Source organism: Gossypium arboreum, chromosome 10, assembly GCF_025698485.1.
Source record: "Gossypium arboreum isolate Shixiya-1 chromosome 10, ASM2569848v2, whole genome shotgun sequence".
NCBI classification, from domain to species: domain Eukaryota; kingdom Viridiplantae; phylum Streptophyta; class Magnoliopsida; order Malvales; family Malvaceae; genus Gossypium; species Gossypium arboreum.
The window spans coordinates 109,822,456-109,842,513 of NC_069079.1; the positions used below are offsets into that span (position 1 = coordinate 109,822,456).

The 20,058-nt window shown below is 32.5% G+C and overlaps 1 non-coding gene across 1 annotated transcript; it reads left to right on the forward strand.

Moving 5' to 3' along the window:
* The first annotated feature begins 489 nt into the window (after positions 1-489).
* LOC128283071 (small nucleolar RNA R71) lies at positions 490-595 on the forward strand. Its single transcript, XR_008273413.1, has one exon. It is a non-coding gene; the product is annotated as a small nucleolar RNA R71 (small nucleolar RNA).
* Positions 596-20,058: the final 19,463 nt, after the last annotated feature.

Below are 20,058 nucleotides of genomic sequence, written 5' to 3' on the forward strand. Positions count from 1 at the left end.
TGTTGTGGCCTTTGATTTCCTTGACCGCCCCACGAGAAATTGGGATGGTTCCTCCAACCTGCATTATAAGTGTTACTATATGGGTTATTTTGGGATCTAGAGTTATTGTTACCCATATATTGGACTTGTTCCTCCTCGATGCTAGGGTTGAAGGGTTGATACTCTGTGCATGCTCCTCCTCTATTCGAATCACACCTCATCACTAGATGTACCTAAGTAGAACCACACAAACTATCAATCTTTTTATTTAAGAGTTCTACTTGGTTAGATAGTATAGTAACCGTGTCGAGGTTGAAAACACCGGCTGCTTTCGTCGGCTTTGTTCTCATAACTTGCCGCTGATAGTTATTCAGTGACATCTCCTAAATAAATTCGTAAGCTACCTCAGGTGTTTTATTGTTGATAGTTCTTCCAGCGGCTGCATCAATCATCTGCCGAGTCGAAGGGTTTAGGCCATTATGAAACGTTTGAACCTGTAGCCAAAGCGGTAACCCATTGTGAGGGCATCTTCTCAAATGGTCCTTGTATCTCTCCCATGCATCGTAGAGTGTTTCTAAATCCATCTGTACAAAAGAAGAGATATCATTATGTAATTTGGCTGTTTTAGTCGGTGGAAAATATTTTAATAAAAAATTTTCTGTCATTTGTTCCCAAGTAGTGATTGACCCTCGTGGTAACGAGTTCAACCATTGTTTGGCCTTATTTCTTAACAAAAAGGGAAACAACTGAATACGTATGGCATTATCAGAAATGCCATTGATTTTAAATGTATAGCAAAATTCTAGGAAATTTGCCAAGTGAGCGTTGGGATCCTCGTCCTGCAAACCATCAAACTGAAAAAACTGTTGTATCATTTGAATTGTGCTTGGTTTCAGTTCAAAATTATTTGCAGCAATAGTAAGTCTAACTATACTTGACTTAGTTCCTGTTAAATTAGGTTTAGCATAATCATACATAGTGTGCGGAGCAGGATTTTGATTAACAACAATTGCCGGAGGTAGCAGATTTTCTTGGTTTTCAGCCATCTCCTCGGTTGGGGTTTGAATATCGTCCTCTTGCTCGTTCTCTGTGTATCTCAAGCTTCGCCTTATTTCTCTTTGGTTTCTGAAAACTGTGCGATCGATCTCACTATTAAAAAGTAATGGTCCTGATGGGTTTCTTCTAGTCATAAATTATAGAAAACCTGCTAGAAGAAAATAAATAAAGAATTAGAAAATAAAATAAAAATATTTAAATTGCAATAAAAGTAAAATGGCTAAAGTAATAAAAATTGAATGTTCCTAATATCTTAGTTCCCCGACAACGACGCCAAAAACTTGATGGGTGATATTCGTAACAGGTTTTAAAGATTTATAAATGAAACGTTCTTGAGACTAACTTATTATCACGATTAAGGCAAGTGTTCCTATCGAATAGTAGTATAGTTCAGCAAGACCGGATTGTTGAACCGAAAGGAACTACGAGTACTAGTATTGACTTCTTTTTTATTATCTAGCCTAAGAATAATGAGGTTTGTTTTAACTAACTAATTAACTAAACTAAGAATTCACAGAAAATAGAATTGGGGAATTACTTTTGGAAAAATGATTGAATTAAGACAATACCTAAGGAAAAATCCACCTAGAGTTCACTTCTTATTTGACTCTGAATCGGACGATTTATTCATTTAACTTGATCCATAGAAATCCCTAAGTTGTATTATTATCTCTCTCGAGACTAACAATGTCTAACCCTAGGTTGAATAATTGAAATCTCTTTCTAATTAACGCCTTAGGGTTGCATTAACTCGATCTATGTATCCCCTTATTAGGTTTCACTCTAATCCGGTAAAATCTTGTCACCCTATCTCTAGGCGCGCAACCAACTCCGCTTAATTATGACAAATGTACTCTTAGACAGGGTCTATTCCTCCTTTGAATAAGAGCTTAACTTGAATCAATATCTTGGAATATCAAAACAAGAATTAAGAACACATAATTAAGAACAAGTCAAATATTTATCATACAATTTAGATAATAATAACAAGATCTGTCTTAGGTTTCATTCCCCTTAAGTATTCAGGGGTTTTAGTTCATAACTAAAAAGGTAAACATCTTAGAAGAATAGTGAATACAAAACATAAAGAAAAACCCAAAACTCCTGAAGGAAAATTGAGGGGAGATCTTCAGTCTTGATGACGAATCCGGCTTCTGAGATGGATCAATCGGCTTTCCTTGAGTAGTTCCCTGCCTCCTCCTCTGTGTCCCATTTTCCTCCTCCTTTAGGGTGTATTTATAGGCTTTGGAATGCCTAAGAACCCTCAAAATTGCCCTTTCCCGAATTGGACTCAACTTGGGCTCGACAGGGACAAGCCCGTGTGTGATTACTTCAGGCCGTGGTCAAGCCTGTTAAATAGGCATGGGCGTGTGGTCCACCCGTGTGAGTCGTGCTTCGATTCTGCCAAATAGACATGGCCGTGTGGTCTGCCTGTGTGAGGAGGTCCAGGCCGTGTTGATTTCGTACGTTGGCTCATTTTCTCCGTTTTTGGCTCGTTTCTCGTTCCTTTCACTCTCTTATGCTCTTCTAAGTATAAAACATGAAATTAAGGCATTAGGAGCATTGAATTCACCAAATCAAAGGAAAAATATCCATAAAATGTGCCAAGCATGGGATAAAAATATGTATAAATTACGACTTATCAAAACTCCGTAAGTTAGGGTACAATTTCTCGAATCTCCAAAATGCGAAATATTACCCCTTTTTTTGATTTTTTTTTGAATAATGACAGGTGTAGTAATTAAACAACTGTAATTTCTTATTTAAAACGATGATTTGGATAAAATTGTTGTGCTAATAAATAACGATAATATGAATATACTAATAAAAATAATTCACGACGATCACATAACATATGCTACTTAAATACTAATACTGAACAATCAAATGAAAAAGGTAACTAACATAAAATAATAATAATAATAATAATAATAATAATAATAATAATAATAATAATAATAATAATAATAATAATAATAATAATAATAATAATAATAATAATAATAATAATGAAATCCAAATTTTGAAATACATTAAAAAAAGTAAGCAATTAAAATAAATAAACAAAAAGGCGAATAAAAGAAAACAAAAAAAACAATTGTAAAAAATGAAATAAAGGAAATATTAAATGAACAAAATAAATAAACAAGATATTTGATTAAAAATTAAGACTAAATAAATAAATAATCAAATAAAAATAAAAATGAAATAGTTTGTAGAAAAAAGGGTTAAATAAATAAGGATTGAATTGAAATCAGAATGAAATTTAGGGGTATAAATTATAAGTAAATAAGTAAATATTGAAAAGGACTAAAATGTGACATGTTAAAAAGTAATAGGGGCTAAATGCGCAAATAACTTGTGTGCTAAAAACACGCGGATCCTGGAATGGGTCGGGTCGGACCATGGGTCGACCCAAAACAGTACCGTTTCAGGTGCTTGACCCTTAAAACGGTCCAAAGACCAAATTGGAACAAAAGTGAAATTTTGGGGCAGATTTTAAAAAATAGAAAAATGAAATAGGACTAAATTGAAACACACTGCAATAATAGAGGGACCTATTGCGCAAATAGCCTAAAAGTCAAAAACGCGTGGATCCTTTGGAGTGGGTTGGGTCACCGAGCGAGTCAAGGGGTTAAACGACGCTGTTTTGGCCTATGCGGACTGGCACCAAAATGGCGCCGTTTTATGCGCTTATAAAAGTTACAAATTTTACAAAAAAATTCATTTCAATCTTCAACACCAAAAAAAAATCTAAAAAAACTCTCCTCCTTTCTCTCAGGGCCCTCTAGTCCGGCCTAGGCTCTGGCGTCGGACAACTGTGGCGGCCGCCAGTCGTCGGAAAATAAAAAATGTCATTTTTTTGCTTTTTTGATTTTTCGAGCTTAAAGGAGTCGTTTTTATTAGAAACGATAAACCTCGGGCACCCACGGCGGCGGGTTTCGAAAAATTAGGTTTGTTTTTCAAGCTTTCTTCGTATTTTTGCTTTTTTTAAAAAAAAAACTAGGAGTAAAATCAAACAAGAAGAAATAAAAATGAAAATGAAAATAAAAACATAATAAAAATGCAACCTTTGGAAATTTTGATTCTATGTTTCGAATACTGTTTTTGTATTTTGATTTCACTGCTTGTGTGTGTAAAAAAAAATTACATTGATGATTTGTGGCTTTTATAGCCGAAAATACAATTTTTTTTTGTTATTTGTTTGCCTCTCTGCTATTGTGCTCTCTTTTGTCTTGTTTGCGGGTATGGTGAAGGACGCTTGCTGGCACGCCTGGTGTACAGAGGCGTTGACGTGGATGTCCAAGGGGAAGCAATGGGGGTGTAGCGCTGGGAGTTGCGGCGCAAGAGGAAACACTAGGGTTTATTAGTTTGGCTGAGAATGTTTAAGTTTTTGGGCCATTTGGGCCTTGTAATTTTGGGTCTTAGGGTTTTTGTATTTTGGGCTTGTAAATTGGACTTGATGCTGTAAATGGACTTTGATAATTTAGACTTATTTTTTTTGGTTTTATTATTTTTGGTTTCTGTAAGTGCCCAGGCAAATTGGGCTAATTACAGTTATATTTTGAAATGGAGTAAGTAGAGGTCTCAAAAGTTGGAACTAATTGGCCACTATAAATACTTGTTTTGGTCAAACCTTATAGACGTTTCTAGAGGCTAGTTTTAATCAAATTTCATTCATGTTGTGTATAGATCTAGTCTAGATCTGTTTAGATCTAAGGCATGAAAGTTGCGGGTTTTTAAGTAGTGAAGCGGATTTGCGGATACAAGGTGTGGGTCCTAACTTTTTATGTTTCGGTGTTTAATGTAAGTTGTATGATTATTCACAAGTTGATTAAATGTTGTGTGTAATCTCAATGCATGGCCGAAGGGCATTATGCCATCCATGAAGTGGTCGATTATGGTAAGTAGTCATAAGTTGGCTGAAAGCACTAAGTGAACCACTAGTAAATGGCTGAATGTTATAAGGCCTTAAAATGAGGTAACTGATTGTGTAAGTATCTTACATATGGGCTAATTGTGTGTTGTTCTATTGGTTAGCTAAATGCACACCATTTCGTGACTTGTACTGTTAAGTATGCTATTCGTTATTGTTACCTACTTCATGTAAGCATGTCTACTGTGTTGTAAATTGAATGCATGTATAACATGTTATTGATTGTATTGTATAATGTTGCATGTACGCATGCCATTAAATGTTATTATTTTCACTAAATGCATGTAAAGCTTGCCACTGTGATAAGTACTAAAAGTAACATGTTTTAACCTCATTCTTAATGCATTTTTGGGTGATTATTCGATGATAATTGTGAATATTATGCTCTTAATCCTTTAAATTCATGTTTTGATAATTAATAGAGAACTTGGGAGGAAAAGGAACGAAAACTCAAGCATCAGAGCAAGCTATAGAAGCTACACGAGCTGCACCATTCCACACGATCATGTTACCCACACGAGAGTGTGGTAAGCTGTGTCAATTTCACGGGATTTGACACCGAACTTCGAAAGATCATATTTTTTTAGGTTTCTTGAGCATTTTAAGATGTATATATGACAAAAATAAGAAGATAAGAGTGAGTCATCAAAGAATATTCAAGAAAACAACTCAAGAAACACCATTGAAGTTGACTTGGAAGTAAATTTCTGTCAAGATTGAAGATTCCCAGTTTATTTCTTAGGAAGTTATCACAAGTTTCTTTGTTTCTTTCGATTATAAATTTTCAAGCATGAACTAATTTTCTAAATACTTCGGGAGATGAACCCTATGATGGATTCTATCATTTAACTTTTATTTTACACAATAATTACCTAGTTTCTTAGTCTCAATTATGAGTGCTTCTGTAACACCCCCTACCCGTATCCGTCGTCGGAATAGAGTACGAGGCATTACCGAGGAGTACAAAAACACTTACAGATAATTTAAATATATTTTCATAACAACTTGTCTCGATTTCATACTATTTCATATTTAAGCTTTACTCACCCTAAACCCTTATTTTCTTGCTAATTTCATGCCCTTGTCGTCCAGCCCAAATAGACTTTGGGTCTATTTTCCTTTTAAACCCTCTTTCTTTTATCAATTAAGCTATTTAATCATTTCCCACAATTTTGCATTTGATACAATTTAGTCCTTTTTGTTCAATTAACTATCAGAACTTTAAAATTTCTTGACAAAACTTTAATACTAACATATTAACACTCCATAAATATTTATAAAAATATTTATGGCTCGATTTAAAATTCCTGAGGTTTCGATACTTCATTTTCGATTCTAATTATTTTAATATTTATTTTTAGTATACTATTCACTATATCAAAATTTTTTCTAACTTCACATTTAATTTATACTCACTAAATTAATAATATTTCCTACTCATTTGTCAGATTTAGTGATCTCGAATCACTGTTCCGACACCACTGAAAATTAGGCTATTACAGCTTCATTCTTGGTTTGGTATTTCTAGAGTATTAATCCTTGTTTAATATGCTTAAATCAGTGGTTGAGTAGACCCCGTTTAAGATTAAATCTTGTGTAATTTAGTGGAGTTGCATGCAATCCTAGAAATAGGATGACATAAATCTACCGAATTAGAGCCAAACCTAATATGGGAATCCATCGCATGAGTTAATGCAATAATATGGGTTTTAATTAGAAAAAAATTAAATAATCAACCTCTAGTCAATTACTTTTATGCTCGACAGAGATATTAGTATAATTTTGGGATTTCTATGTATTAAGGTATTAAGAAAAGAAATTGTGTGATTTAGATTGGTAGTGACAGATGAAATATAGGCTGATTCTTTCTTGGGTATTGTTTTGTTTCTTGGTTGTTTTTCAATTATTTTTTTGATTTGTTCTTTGTTGTATTCATTAGTTAATAAAATTAGCTAACTTTAGTATTAACCAGTCATTCGAATTATAGGGTTAAGTAATAGAAAGGCAGTAATTACTAGTACTTGTAGTCCTTGTGGGAACAATATCTTTGTTCACCGTAGCTATACTATTAAATGATAGGTGCACTTTCCTTAGTCAAATTTTTAGTTAGTTTCGCGATGCATCACACCGTAGTAAAATCAATACTATTAATGGATGACATTTGTAATACCCGTTACCCGGTTCGGTCATTGGATCTAAATTTCAGGATGCTACTACATAAATCCGAACATTTAAACAAAAATTATGCCATTTAATTCAAATAACAACATCAAACTATCCCAATACTTGAGTAATAAAAATGAAGAATAATACAGGGACTAAATCAAGCCTAAAAAGATAAAATAATAGATGTGAGCAGGAATAAGGAACAAACTGTAAATTTTTCAAAACCATGAAAATTTGGTATCAGTACCATTTGGGTATTCTTCCAAAACCTAAAAATTATGGTTCAAAACATTTTATCGATACCTTGAGAATAGGTATCGAAGTTAAGAATTAGGTATTGATGCTTATTACAAGTATTGATACCAAATTGACATTTTGTCTATTTAGAAAACTGTTCATTTGGTCAAGTATCGATACCTTGGTCCCTAGTATCGATACCTTTATCCAGATGGTCAAAAATGACAAGTTTGAAAGTTCATTTCATGCTCAAGCCTATATCTTAATTCATGGATACAAATTGGTGCACTTATTATTTGTATAAAACTCATTCAATCCATTACAAATATTCCATGACCTATTAATCATCTTACCTATTACAATTAGTAACTAAGTAGGCAATCGGGTACTTTATTAGGCAAGTAAAAAAAACCAAAATTTTCATCTATGCCTTAAATATTTACTTAACCATTCTTTCAAAAAAAATGTATCATTATCCTAATTCTAACCAATATGCCTCAAGGCACCTCAATCACATATAAAACAAAGAGAAACATTTCAATTAATCTAAACATTATGTATTTATATATCACAACGTTCATTCTATTAATCACCAAAAACACGCACTTATCAAAACTTATGGCCATGTCATATAAACATCAAAAAACATATTATATACACACTCAAAATACCATTTTAAATTACCAATGCATGATTTAATCCATCTACTAAATGCACATGTTTTCCAACTAAACATATTTTTTGCTATAATCATACCAACAAGAATTTAAAACCATATCACAATACAAGTTTTATCACCATTGTCATGTTGCCCCATAATATAGTTTTATCACCATTGTTGTGCTGCCCCTCTCATTCTCCATTAGGGGTGCCATTTTGCTTTGTTTCCCTCCTGTAACACCCCAAACCTAACTGAGACTGACCGGCCTGAATTCGAAGCGTTACATTAGCCACTGAAATGACTCTCTAGCTAACGACCACCTGACACACACCCCAACCTTATAACACCTTATTTATGAGTAATTAACTATCATTTATTAATTCAGAAGCAATTAGTGAATCATTGTTAAACCTTTTCTAAGTATGGTAGAAAATGAAAATTTATTCATAGATAAAAAACTTTTACAAAGCAATTTTTTATGAAAACTTGATTTAGGGACTAAAATGAAAATGGTAAAAAACCATGGACAATTATGAAATTTGTGAAAAATGTATGCTGTAAGTGTTTTTTTTATAAATTTTGGCTAGGCTTGGAAGGAGGGTTAAATTTTGTGAATTTCATTGTCCGAGCCTAGGGACAAAATTGAAATTTTTGAAAAGGATATGGGCAAAATGGTAATTTTTCCTTGGATGCAATAAAATGCAAATGTATATGAAATGTGACAGATTAATAGTTAAATTTATTCATATAGATCAGAAAAGACGAACTACGGAACTAGATCGAGGAAAGCAAAAGGTCTTGGATTAGTTGAAATTCAAAAACAAACCATTTTCAAGGTAAGTTCGTGTAACTTAAAAATGTATGTTAATATGCTTGAATTGAATTATATGATTTTATTGTTATGTGTGAGATGATATATAAATAAATACATAATGAAATAGTTTTAAGTTGTGTAATATGGACAAATTATCGTGTTCCGATCGAATGTTGAATTTTGATGGGTTGACAATAATAGTGCATATGTTGCAAATAGAATTTAGCCTGGACAGGTAATTCTAATATAGGCTTTTTTGAGTTAGGTTATAAATTGGATTTAGCCCAGACGGGTAATCCATATTAAGCTCTTTAGAGCATATGCTACGGATAGAATTTAGCCTGGACTGGTAATCCTACAGTAAAATGTATGACTCAAGGGTATGCCTTTCTATTATGTACCCAATGGGTAATTTTGTACATGTGTATATTACCTGAACATCCATCGAGATTTCAATAGTTCGACGGAAAAGACTCTTGAAGAGTGGGAAAGGTGAAATTAATGGAAGCTTGTAATGTGATGAGCTCATCTATGTTTACTTGATATTCATATGAGATTATGTGATTAACTTGTTTGAATAAGTGTATGTGTTTAGGTAACTTACCCAAAATTGATGGGATATACATTTATGTGTGCTTGTGTTAATAAATAAGATCAGTAAGTTTATTTCCCGTTATACGGACTTACTAAGCATAAAATGCTTACTCTGTTTATTTTTCCCTTTTTTATAGTGCTCAAAGCTCGCGAAGGTTGGAAGTTGGTTGGAGCAGTCATCACACTATCCATTATCTCACTTTGGTATAAGTAAAAATCTCATTTTGGTATAATGACATGTATAAGCTTAGTCAACCAATGATGGCTTGTAATGGCTGTTTTGTAACCTAGCCATTGGAGTGGCTAATGATGGTCTAAGTTTGGCTATTTTAAAGTGGTGTTTTGATAATCATGTAAGTGCTTATTATGTGTTGGTTTTATGAAATGGTGTTAGCATATGAGTTTATGACATGAGTAAGTTTATATCTATTGATGCATGAGATAATACCATATGATTGATGTCAAATTTCTTGTGAATATGATGTTGGATTGGTGGATATATGTTTGCGAGTTTTAGTGCAGGAAAGTGATAAGTTTTAGGTGACAATAAGACTAGGAAATGGCCATATTTTGTCCACATGGGCAGACGCACGGGCGTGTGTCTAGGCCGTGTGTGACACACGGCTTGTCCCATGGGCATGTGGTCCGGCTGTGTGTCCCCTGCATCTTAAAAATGAGAAACAAAATGCTCAGAATTGGACACACGGGCTGAGACATCGGCATATGTCCCAGCCATGTGGTTGACACGGCCTTGGACACGGGCGTGTTACACAATTGTGTGAAAATTGCGCCTAAATTTCGAAAATAAAAATTCACCACACGGTCTAGCACACGGGCGTGTGACTTGGCCGTGTGACTTCAATTTCTTCATGCTTTAAAAGTTACACGGGTTAGGGACACAGGCGTGTGTAGTACACAGTCTAACGACACGGGAGTGTCCCTAGACCATACGGGCGTGTGAGCCCTGCACCTAGAAAAATTTTTAAAATTTAGTGAAAAATTCCCTGAGTTCTCGATTTAATCTAAATTTGTTTCCAACACTCGTTTTAGGACTCGAGGGTTTTTATAAGGGATGATATGTATAATCTCGATAAATAAATAGTAATTTATGCAAATTAATTGAAAAATATTCTAAATATTTCGGTAATACTTTGAAACCCTGTTCTGATGACGGATATGGGTTAAGAGTGTTACATTTAATGGTATCAGAGCTACGGTTTAGCCGATTCTTAGATTAATGTAGCAAGTACGAGTCTAGTTATACATGCCATTATATAAATTATGATAGTGTAAGGGTATTTTGGTCATTTTAGCACCTTAGGTTAAATTATCTCGGTTTTATTTCTAAATAGTTACCGACCTTCTTTTAGTCAAATTATGCAAGCCCTAAAAATTTTAACTTAATTCAAGTTAATTTACTATGTCTAATTCAAGTTTTATTATTAGGGACTAAATCATAACTTTTACAAACTTTTAGCACATTTTCCAATTTAAAAATTAAGAGTGTTTCTACCAAATATTAACAATTACAAGTCTAATCCTAAAATATTACCAAGTTTCTTCATCATTAAAGGCTTCAATTATTCTAATCAAGTTTAAGGACTAAATTATATATTAAGCAAATTAGAATTCTAGATTATAAAAACCAAAAATCAAACCCTCACAAACCCATACGCCCGTGTGCAAACTACTGCACCTATTTTGTCAAAAATTCGTTTTAATTATTTTACATATTTTACTTACCCATTAAACTTGAAATAGCTACAATTAATTACCATAAACATCCACACATCTCTAATTTAATTTATTTATAACAAATATGCAACAATTAATCAAAATTTAACACCCAAATACATGCTTAGTAAACACCAATTAATTCACACAAGCTACATACCTTAGTCACAAGCAATCGACTCTATGGTAAGCTTCAATTAAATATTGTTAGTATAAAATACATGCTTCATACACCGTGTTATCAACCATCGTACGAACACTCATCAACATACCATAAATCAAACATCAATTAGACATAAAATCATGTATTAAAGCAATTATAAAATAATCAAAATTAAAGTCCAAAATTTAATGTCCAATGTCCATTGCAAGTAAAATAACAATAGTCCCAAAAGCATCACATTGCCCTTGTATAGTCTCTAAAGTAAATTTCTTATGCCACTACTGAGCTTATTCTTGGATTGCCTTTGCACTTGCTTTCTGACTCCTTACTCTCGGAATTCTCTACACGAAATGTGAGGGTGTGAGCTTAAAAAGCACAATGAATGATAGTAAAAACATTAAGTAATTTACACCCAATCATGCATAAATCAAAGGAATTAAGCATTAAATTTTCAGTCACAACATGTTAACATTTCACTATAACATCACATGCTATTTCAAGAATTAAGAATCAAATTTTCCATGGCATGTAAAATCATCTTTTAACACATAAAATTCAATTATATTGGCACAATCAATCAATTATATTGGCATAATACATCCATGGCAATAAGTAAACATGTGATCATACATCAGATAAATGGATCTTTGAACTCTCACAAATCAAACACAGTCCTCCAAATTGAGCGGGTCGAAGCCACACACTCCCTTATAGCACCTCAAATAACTTGATAAGTTAAGACTCAAGCTCAACACTCCCTTATCTACTCCAAACAAATCAGTCCACCAAGAGCCACATGCTCATAATATCATAAACAATGGTTAGTACTCATAAATTTTATGGCATGCCAACTATATCCAATGGATCCACCATTATCGTGTTGCCTCTCTTCTTCTCCATTGGTGGTGTTATTTTGCTTTGTTTCCCTTCTTGATTTCACCCTTTTGTTCATTATTTTGCTACTCGTCTTTGCTGCCCATTGCTTCCATTTTTCTCCTCCTGTTGCTACACATTTAAGCCATTTGTTGTTGCCATTTTTCTTGCATTACCGACTCTCTATTCCCTTATCTTTTCATCTTTTTCTTTATTTTTTTCTATTGATTTTTACCATCTTTGGCTGAATACCCCTAGGCTATTTTTAGTGTTGTTTTTAATTTTGTGATCACTATTCATCATAGATATAAAGCGAGTGAAATGCATGTGCTGATTTTTAACGTGATCTATATTGTTTTCTTCATTTCTTTTTATTCTGTTGTGTCCAAGAGTGCTTGTGCCTTGGCCACATTTTACATACTAAATTTTCTGTGTTTTAATGTTTAAGGATCGAATCCAAATTTCTTGAATCAATAGTGACATCGAAACGTATTTGTATCTTCGTTATATTTTGAAATAAAGTAAGTAGAAGTCTCGAAATGATTGGCCACTATTAATACTTGTTTTTGCTGAGCCTTACAGAGGTGTCTAGAGGATGGTTTTCATCAAATTTCGTTAATGTTGTGTTCAAATATGATCTAGATTTGTTTAGATCTAAGGAGTGGAAGTTGCGGATTTTTTAGTTGTGCTACGGATTTGAGAATACAAGGTGTGAGCCCTAAATTTTGTATGTTTTCATGTTTACTGCAAGTTGTATGATTATTCACAAGTTGGTCGAATGTTATGTGTAATTTCAACACATGGCCAAATGGCATTATGTCGTCCATGAAGTGGTCGATTAAGGTAAGTAGTCGTAAGTTGGCCAAAAGCACTAAGTGACCCATTAGTAAATGGTCAAATGTTATAAGGCCTTAAAATGAGGAAATTGATTCTGTAAGTATCTTATATATGGGCTAATTGTGTGTTGTTCTATTGGTTGGCTAAATGCATGCCATTTTGTGACTTGTACTGTTAAGTGTCTTATTTGTTATTGTCATCGATTAATTGTAATCATGTTTACTGTGTTGCATATTGAATGCATGTGTAGCACGCTATTGGTTCAATTATATACTATTGCATGTATACAAGCCATTAAATGTTATGTTCTTACTGAATGCATGTAAAGCATGCCACCATTACTGTTTTATTGAATGTATCCAAAGCATACCACTATTATTGTTTACTGAATGTATGTTAAGCATGCCATCGTGATAAGTGCTAAAAGTAACATGTTTTAACCTCATTCTTATTGCGGTTTTGGATGATTATCCTATGTTAATTGTGAAATTTATGTTTTTAATCCTTTAAATTCATGTTTTGATGCTTAATAGAGCACTTGGGAGCAAAAGGAGAAAAAATCAGAGCATCGGAGCAAGCTACAGGAGCTCGAAGGGCTAGACCATTACACACAGTCGTGTGACCCACATGAGTATGTGGTAAGTCATTTCAATTTCATGGGATTTCACACCAACTTTGGAAAATCACAATTTTTAGGTTTTTCGAGGATTCTAGTACATAAATATGACAAAAATAAGAAGATATGAGTGAGCTGTCAGAGAATATTCAAGAAAACAACTTGAAAAACACAATTGAAGTCGACTTGGAAGCAGATTTTCATCAAGTTTGAAGATTCCTAGCCGATTTCTTAAGAAGTTATCACGAGTTTCTTTGTTTCTTTCGGTTATAAATTTTGAAGCATGAATTAATTTTCTAATTACCTAGGGAGATGAACCCTATGATAGATTTTGTTGTTTGTTTTTATTTTACACAGTAAATATTTAGTTTCTTGTTCTCAATTATGTGTGCTTAATTCTTGGTTTGATATTTCTAGAGCATTAATCCTTGCTTGATGTGCCTAAATCGGTGGTTGAATAGACCCCGTTTAAGATTTGATCTTGCATAATTGAGTAGAGTTGCTTGCAATCCTAGAAATAGGATGACATAAATCTACTGAATTAGAGTCAAATCTAATAGGGGAATCCATAACATGAGTTAATGCAATAACATGGGTTTTAATTAGAAAAAAATTAATTAATCAACCTACAGTCAGTTGCTTTTATGCTTGATAGAGATATTAGCATAATTTAGAGATTTGTACGGATCAAGGTGTTAAGTAAAGAAATTGCGTAATTTAGATTGGTAGTGACAGATGAAATCTAGGTAGATTCTTTCCTGGGTATTGTTTCATTTCTTGGTTGTTATTCGATTATTTTCTTGATTTGTTATTTGTCACATTCATTAGTTACTAAAATTAGTTAATTTTAATTTTAATCAATCATTCGAACTGTTGGGTTAAATAATAGAAAGACTATAATTACTAGTACTTGTAGTCCTCGTGGAAACGATATATTTGTTCACCGTAGCTATACTATTAATTGATAAGTTTACTTGCCTTAGTCAAATTTTTAGTTAGTTTCATGACACATCACACCATACTAAAACTGATATTGTTAAAGCAAGGCATTTCTAACAGCCTTTACCTAGTCCAGTCGTTGGATCCGAATTTCAGGATGCTACTACATAAATTTGAACATTTAAACAAAAATTATTCCATTCAATTCAAATAACAACATCAAACTATCCCAATACTTGAGTAATAAAAATTAAGAGTAATACAGGGACTAAATCAAGCCTAAAAAGATAAAACAATATATGTGAGCATGAATAAGGACCAAACTGTAAAATTTTCCAAAACCTTGAAAATTTGGTACCGATACTTAATGAATGGTATTCATATCGTTTTTGTATTATGCCAAAACCTAAAAATTATGGTTCAAAACATTTTAACATACATTGAGAATAAGTATCGAAGTTAACAATTAGGTATCGATACTTGTTACAAGTATCAATACCAAATTGACATTTTATCCATTTAGAAAACCGGTCATTTGGTCAAGTATCGATATCTTGGTCCCTAGTATCTTAATTTATAGATACAAATTGGTACTCTTATGATCAGCATAAAACTTATTCAATCCATTACAAATATTCCATGATCTATTAACCATCTTACCTATTACGATTAGTAACTAAGTAGGCAATTGGGTACTTTATTAGGCAAGTTACAAAAACCAAAATTTTCATCTATGCCTTAAGTATTTATTAACTATTCTTTCAACCTATTCAAAATGCACCAAAAGCATACAAAAAATGTACCATTATCCTAATTTTAACCAATATGCCTCAAGACACCTCAATCACATATAAACCAAAAAAAAAAAAATTGAATTCATTTAAACATTATATATATTGTATATCACAACATTCATTCTATTAAGCACCAAACAAACACACTTATCAAAACTTATGGGAATATCATATAAACTTCAAAAAACATATTATATACATTCTCAAAATGCCATTTCAAATTGCCAATGCATGATTCAATCCATCTACTGTAACACCCCAAAACCCGAGTTAAAAATTTCAACCAGATTTTGGAGGTCACATTGGCCACCGAAATGGCCCTAATCCAAACATCGGAAACTTGCACAAAATTTACCCAAAAACCACATTTAAATGAAACCATAATTGAACATTGTTTACATTTTGCAAACGTTAAATTTAATTATTGCTTCAAATCAGTTTGAACTCCAGTTCACATTTTATATATTAATTTTGTAACCAAAACAGAGTAGTAATTTGTAAAAACTGAAACATCAAAAATATTGAAACGTAAAGATCAAACCTTTTACCTTGCTAGAAAACCCATAATTGTTACTTAAAACACATGCATGGCCTCACAAATTTTGTTCGAAAACCAAAAACCCAAAGTTTAGCGAAAGTCCAAAATCAAACTTACCCCACAGTTTATAAAACTTCATTAGAATCCAACTGAAATTAATTTATCGAAACTTAGGAATATATTTATTAAACCAAACCAAAATGCCACCCTAAGACCTCTAGTTCACCGAGTCTAACTCCTAATCTTAAGGGTTACATGAAAAGGAGGAAACTAAGAAAGTGAGCTACGAAAGCTCAGTGTGAATCTAAAATGAATGCAAACAGGCGGTGACAGAACAAGGCAACAAAGCAATAACAATTAACCAAACAATCATACAAAGGTAAACTTTTGAATCATACCAAATATTATATCAGAGTAAGCATCAAATCTTTATGTCTCTTACAGATATGCAAGGCGTATTCAAATGAAGTATGGTACATAATCCCACAAAATTTGAATCACATTCAGATATCATAACAGAACAAAGCATCATAGAACTTTTCACTAATAGATGTGCAATAGCATATTCGAATGTAGTATGGTGAACAATCCACCTATCCAACTGCTACACACCATCTCCATAAATCTTACACACATAACAATAAGGGTATACTAGACCCTTTCCAACCTCTACACACCAATATTGGGTTATGGTGGACCCATCCAACCAAATCACACCTTGGAGTGGTCGTATGCCACTTGTATTATTGTGGTTTTACTGCTAATTATAGTATGCAATTTAACTGCCAAATCAGACTTCCTTCTCTTCATAATCATATCCCAACCATAAATGCAATGCAAATAGTTTAAATGCATACAAATATATAAAGTCAATATATTCATTTATAGTTACCAACAACTCTTATACATATTTGTACCAAAATCAATAAATCGCATCATTAATATATATAAATTCAGACTACACTTCCTAACAATCTTACATCACAAATTATTACGATAAGCCATAATATCTACTTACTAAACAACATAATTATACACATATTTACAAATGTATAAACATGACCAACAAACATACACTCACCATAGTCAACCAATAATTAATATTCATGTTTCAACCACAAGCAAGAAATCACTCGAAAGTTAAAACAAAACAATTTGCGAAATAGAACAAAATTTCCAAAAATAGGACCATATGGTCGTGTGGCCAGGCCGTGTGACAGGGGTACATGACCTTGTGGTTGAGGGACACGCTTGTGTGGCCAAACTGTGTAACTAAGGCACACGATCGTTTGACTGAGTTACACGTCCATGTGCGATCGGCAAATTTTCCCAATAAGGGTTACACGGCTGTGTGTCTAGCCTGTGTGACCCACTCCAGATTGTGTGACAAGAAATTACCCTAACTTTTAAAATGGCACATGACCGTGTAGATTGGCCATGTGGATTGCCCTCATGGTTTTTCGTGTGGTCCAAAAACCATACCAAAATCTATTGCAAACCACAAAATTACAATCAAAATGACCCCTAATTACAAATGTTGAAGAAACACACCTGAAAAACGCAACTCCAACACCAAAGAACGATTGAAGCACCTCTACAAGATTGATCTGAAACTCAATATCACATATGTACAAAGCCTATAAGAACTTACACTTTACAATACCAAAAAGGAACCAAGATAAAATTGACATAAAACTCTAGCAAAACCACACTTACCTGATTCACACATGGTTGAAAAAGGAATGACTTTGAGAAGCAACAACTAACGATAACAATGTTGAAATCAAAAGGAAAAATTTAAGAACAAAAGGAAGAAGTTGTGGACATTGAGAAAAAAATACAGATACCAAAAGAGTCAAAACCAAATTTGCACAACAAAAGAATAAGAGAGAAAATGAGGTGAGTAGAAGTAGGAGACGTGAATAGAAATTTTAGGAGTATTTTTTTCAAAAATTTAAATATAAAATAATAATAAAAAATTTAATAACACACTAACTTATTAAAATTTTCAAAGTTGATTATCAAAAATAAATTCATCTAAGCGCACACAAGGGAATTCAAACATGAGACCTAAGGCAAGCTCTTACCACTGAACTAGTAGGCTCATTCTGTTCCTAAAATGAAAAAACTAACTTAACAGCCCATCTAAAGCACTGACCCAACCAATAGACCTTAATACTTCTAGCCCCAATTTTGGGGTGTTACATCTACTAAATGCACATGTTTTCCACCTAAACATATTTTTGGCTATAATCAGACCAACAAGAATTTCAAATCATATCATAATACAAGTAAATCAAAATGACTTCTATGCACATGCCACACATATTTGAGCCTTAATATGGTTAAAAGACTACCAAATCAATATCAGGATAGTGTGAGCTTCTCAACAATCCGTCTGACATGTTCCGCAAGTTAGCAATCTACAAGGAAAGGGAAAAACAAATGAGATAAGCGTATATAATGCTTAGTAAATTCACGGGTATTAAACCAAGTAACTTACATCAGATTATAAATATACACTACATGCTACTTAGCTTGGTAAATTTTGTCTATCATAGCAAATCAAATATGAAAAAGGTGAGTTCAACATTTATCATACCATATAGTAACTCAATCATATAACATTTGAATTCACTTAGTTCAACATTTCAACATCTCAAAGTTTAACAAAACTTGCACACATTTATAAATAAAAAAAGTTAATCGATCCGGTTGAAACTTGTTCATATTTTTTAAAATTAATAATTTATTATTCTTCAATAATTATAGTATTATTATTATATTTATTTATTTTTACATATTATAAATTATATAATATATAAAAATAAAAAATTAAAATTAAAATTCAAAATTAAATCAAGCTAAGCTCAAATCTTGTAAATTAAAATTTAAACATGATTCATATTTTAAAATAAAATTTATTTTCGAACTTAATATTTCTATTAAAACTCTGTTAAACATGATATGAATTATTAGATTTAGACAAATAAAGCAACTCTTGCTCAGAGGTTGTAGTACGCATGTAGTTGATTAATATGCATATAGTTGATTAATTAAAATAGCTTATTGTTTAGGAGAACATATCACGACTTTTTTGAAGTCAAAGGTTGAGAAACTTTCATGAACATATAGGATAAAGGGAAATTGGATAGACATTTTTGTTGGTGTTAAAAGAGTATAAATTAACCAACTATCTTTTTCATGTGAAATTCTTTTAATAAACTATTCTAAAAAAAAAACAAACACAGTTATTATCCCAAAATGATAAAACTGCCCTCCAATCCATACTTCAAATTGTGTTTTAGTCCCTATGTTTAAAAATGTTTAACTATTTCGGATACTTCAGATAAATAAATAAAATCGATTTTTAAATAAAATTATTATATTAAATATTTATTTTGATATTTTATACATAAGATGTAATAACAAATGCAGCTCTCAACTAATATATATTTATGTATTTTGATCTCTACTCTTTTATTCAGAGCAAACTTAAAAAATTTAGAAGAAATATATTGGAAATTAAAAAAATTAAAATTATAAAAAATATAAAATATTGACAACATTTTCATGGAATGTCAAGCCAATCTTTCCCATGGTTTTTCCGTAGTATTGATTCTCTCGTAGACTCCAGACCTCGAACTAGCAATGCCAACTCCAGGGACAAGTCCACTACCACGCAATGGATGATTGACCTCATCTACACCCAAAGCTCATTCATCATTACGGCCCTTCTCCCTTATCCAACCATCCAAATTAAAGACCAATAAGATCAAGTCAACTCCAACTTGTCCTTCATCTTTGATATGAATTATCGCTAGATCAATCCGCGTGCAATTATCAACATCGATCTGAACCAACCAGCTTTCCCTAAAATCTTAAGAAACTTATCTTTCCATATGTTGGCCGTTCAACCAGAAAATAAAAAAATTATTAATTACAACGATTGCTTCAGCGAGTGAATATAATTGATTGTGAAATCATCGATCATAAAAAATCAACGATCCTAATAAACAAATATCATAAAATTTTCATTTTATTTGGCAAAAACAAATCACTGCTATGCAAAAACCACATGTAAGCTAACTTTGGAACTCAAACCAAATGTGCGTTATGA